The 6,923-nt window shown below is 42.5% G+C and overlaps 1 pseudogene; it reads right to left on the reverse strand.

Annotated features, from left to right (window-relative positions):
* Nucleotides 1-719: 719 nt before the first annotated feature.
* On the reverse strand, nt 720-871 carry LOC142356016 (5.8S ribosomal RNA; annotated as a pseudogene).
* Between the last annotated feature and the right edge of the window lie 6,052 nt (nt 872-6,923).

The raw sequence follows: 6,923 nt of genomic DNA on the forward strand, positions 1-6,923 counted from the left end.
ACTATTCCAAACTGCCTGAGTCTGAATACCAATTACAGGTACTAGTAAATGCACGTTACTAAGGACTATATAGTTCTAGGTTACTGTACACAACGACGTTCACATGTTGATGTTTCAGCTGCCGCTTACTAGAAACAACATAATACTTATCGTGCATACCTTTCCATAACTTGTCCTTTTCAGATGCATTAGTTTCCCTTTGTCTTGGCTTCTACAGTCAGACTGGCTACTAGTAACAGCACAGTACTAATCACATATCGTTCTACAGTTTGCAGACAACTTTCACATGTTGATGTTTCAGCTTTCGCCTACTAGAAACAACATAATACTCGCTGTATACATTTGTAGTTCTCTATGTAACTTTCATGTGAAGAAGTTTCGCCAGTCTTTTTGACTGTCTCAAATCTGAGTCATGCTTAGGCTACTAGTTGCTTCATAGTACTTATCGCCTCGAGATCATTGAACAAAACTTGATTTTCACATGTTGCTGTTTCAGCTTCCGCTTACTAGAAACAACATAATACTAGTCTCATTAAGTTCCGTCTCTTTGCAATTTTCTTATGAAGAAAATTCGCCATCACAATGACTCCAGCAGTTCTTGATCAAGGAATGCAATCATTGATCAGAATGCTATTATTTGAATCGGTTCTGCTTTAAGTGTTCCAATTTTATTGGAAGCACCAACAATAGAACATCAATGTGTTCAATCGAGAGTTATATAACCCTGAATCGGACGCAGTCAACAGCCGAAGCCGAGACCGCCTTTTGCGTTAGAGAGGTCGGTAAACAAATCTTGCGATTCATACCGAATTAACACATATAGCTGTGCTCCTCTTCGTAAAGCGAGCCAAGTGATCCCCTGTTGAAGGATGTATTTGGACCAATCTAGTAGCATTTGGTTTCCAACAAGCTCTCCCAAGTTAGCTTACTTATTGGGCTTTTCAACCAATTCGGTTGGCTACAAGCATCATCAAAGTACTAGCCACAGTTTGATCGCAAAATTCTACGACTTTCACATGTTGATGTTTCGGCTTGCGCTTAGCCTACTATAAGCAACATAATACTAGTCATATCATAGAGCGTGATCAGCTTGTGACGTTCTCATGATGAAGTTTCACCAACAGTGTCTCACTTCGAGCTTAAATCCAGCTACTAGTAACTACACAGTACTGACTGCAACGATAACTTTTATCTATACCTTTTCACATGCTGCGCTTTCGGCCAGGGCCTACTAACGTCAACATAATACTCGATATAAACTTTTGTTCATGATGCAGCTTCCCCATGCAGAAGTTTCGCCTTCAAATGCTCTCTTGGCCATATGACGTAAGAAAAGGTTACTAGTAACATCACAGTACTAGCCACAGTTTGATTGCAAAATTCTACGACTTTCACATGTTGATGTTTTCGGCTTGCGCTTAGCCTACTAGAAGCAACATAATACTAGTCATATCATAGAGCGTGATCAGCTTGTGACGTTCTCATGATGAAGTTTCACCAACAGTGTCTCATTTCGAGCTTAAATCCAGCTACTAGTAACTACACAGTACTGACTGCAACGCTAACTTTTATCTATACCTTTCACATGCTGCGCTTTCGGCCAGGGCCTACTAACGTCAACATAATACTCGATATAAACTTTTGTTCATGATGCAGCTTCCCCATGCAGAAGTTTCGCCTTCAAATGCTCTCTTGGCCATATGACGTAACACAAGGTTACTAGTAACATCACAGTACTAGCCACAATTTGATCGCAAAATTCTACGACTTTCACATGTTGATGTTTCGGCTTGCGCTTAGCCTACTATAAGCAACATAATACTAGTCATATCATAGAGCGTGATCAGCTTGTGACGTTCTCATGATGAAGTTTCACCAACAGTGTCTCACTTCGAGCTTAAATCCAGCTACTAGTAACTACACAGTACTGACTGCAACGATAACTTTTATCTATACCTTTCACATGCTGCGCTTTCGGCCAGGGCCTACTAACGTCAACATAATACTCGATATAAACTTTTGTTCATGATGCAGCTTCCCCATGCAGAAGTTTCGCCTTCAAATGCTCTCTTGGCCATATGACGTAAGAAAAGGTTACTAGTAACATCACAGTACTAGCCACAGTTTGATTGCAAAATTCTACGACTTTCACATGTTGATGTTTCGGCTTGCGCTTAGCCTACTAGAAGCAACATAATACTAGTCATATCATAGAGCGTGATCAGCTTGTGACGTTCTCATGATGAAGTTTCACCAACAGTGTCTCATTTCGAGCTTAAATCCAGCTACTAGTAACTACACAGTACTGACTGCAACGCTAACTTTTATCTATACCTTTCACATGCTGCGCTTTCGGCCAGGGCCTACTAACGTCAACATAATACTCGATATAAACTTTTGTTCATGATGCAGCTTCCCCATGCAGAAGTTTCGCCTTCAAATGCTCTCTTGGCCATATGACGTAACACAAGGTTACTAGTAACATCACAGTACTAGCCACAATTTGATCGCAAAATTCTACGACTTTCACATGTTGATGTTTCGGCTTGCGCTTAGCCTACTAGAAGCAACATAATACTAGTCATATCATGGAGCGTGATCAGCTTGTGACGTTCTCATGATGAAGTTTCACCAACAGTGTCTCATTTCGAGCTTAAATCCAGCTACTAGTAACTACACAGTACTGACTGCAACGATAACTTTTATCTATACCTTTCACATGCTGCGCTTTCGGCCAGGGCCTACTAATGTCAACATAATACTCGATATAAACTTTTGTTCATGATGCAGCTTCCCCATGCAGAAGTTTCGCCTTCAAATGCTCTCTTGGCCATATGACGTAACACAAGGTTACTAGTAACATCACAGTACTAGCCACAATTTGATCGCAAAATTCTACGACTTTCACATGTTGATGTTTCGGCTTGCGCTTAGCCTACTAGAAGCAACATAATACTAGTCATATCATAGAGCTTGATCAGCTTGTGACATTCTCATGATGAAGTTTCACCAACAGTGTCTCATTTTGAGCTTAAATCCAGCTACTAGTAACTACACAGTACTGACTGCAACAATAACTTTTATCTATACCTTTCACATGCTGCGTTTTCGGCCAAGGCCTACTAACGTCAACATAATACTCGATATAAAATTTTGATCATGATGCAGCTTTCCCATGCAGAAGTTTCGCCTTCAAATGCTCTCTTGGCCATATGACGGAACACCAGGTTACTAGTAACATCACAGTACTAGCCACAGTTTGATTGCAAAATTCTACGACTTTCACATGTTGATGTTTCGGCTTGCGCTTAGCCTACTAGAAGCAACATAATACTAGTCATATCATAGAGCGTGATCAGCTTGTGACGTTCTCATGATGAAGTTTCACCAATAGTGTTTCATTCGAATTGGTTCTGCTTTAAGCTCTCCAATTGTTTTTGGATGAACCAGTTTTGCCCTTCGAAGCCACTTTTGTGAGCTTTTGTGGGTCTTTACCAAGAGGATATACCTCAAGGCCTCTTTCAATTCCTTTAAGTTCTTTCAACTCCTTTACAGTTTCTAGGTTCACATAGCTGCAAACCTTATTTCTAGTTTTAAGTCTGGCCAACTTGGGGAGAGTTGGTGCAGACCGTGACCAATTCTAGTAGGATGCCACAACAAGAATGTGATCAACTTAGCTTGTCGATGAACCTGCCCCACATTCAAACAACTCTATCGCCTTTTCCTCGTATAGTTATATGCGAGGGCCTCTCATAGAGAGCGCTGTTAGCAACCTTTTCCACATAGACGATAAAGTTGTGAGTGTTTTGCACATGGCTGTTGTCATCACCACGTGACGAGTCAACTCAGCTTGACTCTCTACACTCCGACAAGCTTTGCACATACGCCTTTAGTTCAGTATGTGTCTTTAATCTGACTCCGGTGCCTCAAGCCGGAAAAATTGTCAGATTATGATCATTATCGGTTAGTCATCCCGATGCAAGATCGTATCGTACTGTCTTTGTCTACCTCCAGATTCCGAAGAACAGGAGGAGACTCTCCCAGACCTACATATCTGGGAGAATGTTCAGAGGGCGAGAAGCTGTGGATTACTCTCCCTAAGAACTGACTAAACTTTACCCTCGTCCAAGGTAAGTTTATTTTAGCTAGCCTTCTATGTAAAGGATCTGAGGCTAAGCTGTGTTTTTTCGAGCCTTTGGCTCGGAGCAAGTTCAGTGGGCGCCCCGAGTAGCTCAACTCTTTCCCACTGAACAGCGCAACGCTCTGTCACTCGCTGGGATTTTTGCGTGTCGGTTCTAACCACGCGACTTGTGGACCTTTTTAGGCCTTTCTCATTCACAAGTCTATAGCTGGGCTTCTATAACCCAGCTTCTGAGATCTAGATAGCTGCAGTTCTGCTAGGCTGCTTTTGCTAACTAGTCTCCCTTTAAGCAGTCCCTTGCCATGACTGCTGAACTATGTATCCACACAAGTAGTTTTTGAGCTCGATACATAATTCGAGATTGGTTGCCAAGCAATCTCTAGCGACAGAGCGTCATGCGCACTACAGACATGGCCTCTACCAGCAGCCATGCCCGAAGGAATCAATCACTGATCCTTCCGCAGGTTCCCCTACGGAAACCTTGTTACGACTTTTACTTCCTCTAGACAATTAAGCTCGATCCGCTTCATCCCGTTGCCGGAGACCGAAGTCCCAACAGTAGGAATTTGCAATTCTTGCTTAACTATCCAATCAGTAGTAGCGACGGGCGGTGTGTACAAAGGGCAGGGACGTAATCCCTATGAGTTGTTGACTCATAAGTACCAGGAATTCCTGGTTCACGTCTGCAAGTTACAACAGACGATCCCCTTGAAGCGCTGTACTTTTCTCTGATTGCCCAGTCCATTTCGGACCAAGGGCTGAGTACTCAATCTAAAAGTACACAGTGTAGCGCGCGTGCAGTCCAGAACATCTAAGGGCATCACAGACCTGTTATAGCCTCACTTCATCTGCGGTATTTAATTCCGCATAGTTCCTCTAAGAAGTGTTTGAATTCACATATAGTGAATTTCATTATTTAGATGGAGAAGATCTCGTTCGTTATCGGAATTAACCAGACAGATCACTCCACTAACTAAGAACGGCCATGCACCACCGCCCATATAATCATGAAAGATATTCAATCTGTCAATCCTTAAGATGTCTGGACCGGGTGAGTTTTCCCGTGTTGAGTCAAATTAAGCCGCAGGCTCCACTCCTGGTGGTGCCCTTCCGTCAATTCCTTTAAGTTTCGATTTTGCAACCATACTTCCCCCGGAACCAATAAACTTTGGTTTCCCGGTTAATCTCTTGCCAAGTCAAGATCGACTTTGACAAATTGTAGGTTGGTATAGTTTATGGTCAGAATTACGAGGGTATCTAATCCTCTTCAATACTCTGACTTTCGTTCTTGATTAATGAAAACATTCTTGGCAAATGCTTTCGCAGTAGTTTGTCTTGCCACGATCCAAGAATTTCACCTCTAACGTAGCAATACAAATGCCCCCGTCTGTTCCTTTCAATCATTACCGCACTCAGCCAACCGGCATCAATCGAGTAGCGGGTCATTCTCCATTATTCCATGCTTTATTATTCGATCCCAAAGGATGCTTTGAACACTCTAATTTTCTCAGGGTGAAAACACCGTTTCCACAGTTCGTCACATTTAAGTGCAAACTATTTCTTCGATGCGAAGGATGAGCGGAACGAGTCAACAGATTTAACTGAAGACCATGTTGCCGTTCTACTCAAACAGATCCAACTATGAGCTTTTAAACGCAGCAACTATTGCATACGCTTGTAGAGGCTGGTATTACCGCGGCTGCTGGCACCAGACTTGCCCTCTACTCGTTCATCAATGGAGCTTTTAAGTCCATTCCATTCTGATTACAAACCATAAAGGTTCATATCATTATTTCTAGTCACTACCTCCTCGTGCGGAGAGTGGGTAATTTGCGTGCCTGCTGCCTTCCTTGGATGTGGTAGCCGTTTCTAAGGCTCCCTCTCCGGAATCGAACCCTGATTCCCCGTTACCCGTCACAACCATGGTAGTCCGTTACACTACCATCATAGGTTGATAGGTCAGAAATTCGGAAGTTCCGTCCCCAAGCCGAAGCTATCTGGGATCTTTCAGTTACTAGGACTCATCACGGGATGTGTCTGTACTTAGCAAATCACCCGGTGTAGTCTTGTAAAAGTCTCCGACAGTGTCGGACAATCAGCATGCATTAGCTGCAGGGTTACCGCAGTTATTCATTTAGCTTGCAAATCAACTAATAGATAGTAACTGATTTAATGAGCCATTCGCGGTTCCACTTTTTCAAGCTTCGCTTGCACATGCATGGCTTAGTCTTTCAGACAAGCATATGGCAACTGACAGGATCAATCAGTTTAATTGTACTTTGAACAATCTTTCGATTTGTTCGAATTTAGAAAGACATAGCCTTGCGGCCTCGTCAATCTTGCTTTGAGCTTTTTAAATCACGAAGAGTTTCAATGCATGCTTTGGCATGGCTACTAGTTACTACACAGTACTCTACACACTTAGAGTTACCCACGATTACACATTTCACATGCTGATGTTTCGGCTCGCGCGTACTAGAAACAGCATAATACTATGTGTACTGGTAGATAGCGCTCTGTGAGCATTTCCCATGAGCAGGTTTTGCCCTCCAAATCTCTGTTCTACTGTTACCAATACCGGCTAACAACTGTATCATACTAGGGAGAATTGACTCATGATTTAAAAACCAGATGTTCACATGTCGATGTTTCGGCTCTCGCCTACTAGAAACAACATAATACTAGTCTGTTAAAAATCTCAATCACGCCGCCTCTTCAGATACAGAAGTTTTACCTTTTATTGGTTAGAGAACAGCTTTCCAGCTGTCGACATGGTTACTAG

This window comes from Convolutriloba macropyga, unplaced genomic scaffold, assembly GCF_964194025.1.
Source record: "Convolutriloba macropyga unplaced genomic scaffold, txConMacr16.3 SCAFFOLD_4393, whole genome shotgun sequence".
Taxonomy (NCBI): Eukaryota; Metazoa; Xenacoelomorpha; order Acoela; family Convolutidae; genus Convolutriloba; species Convolutriloba macropyga.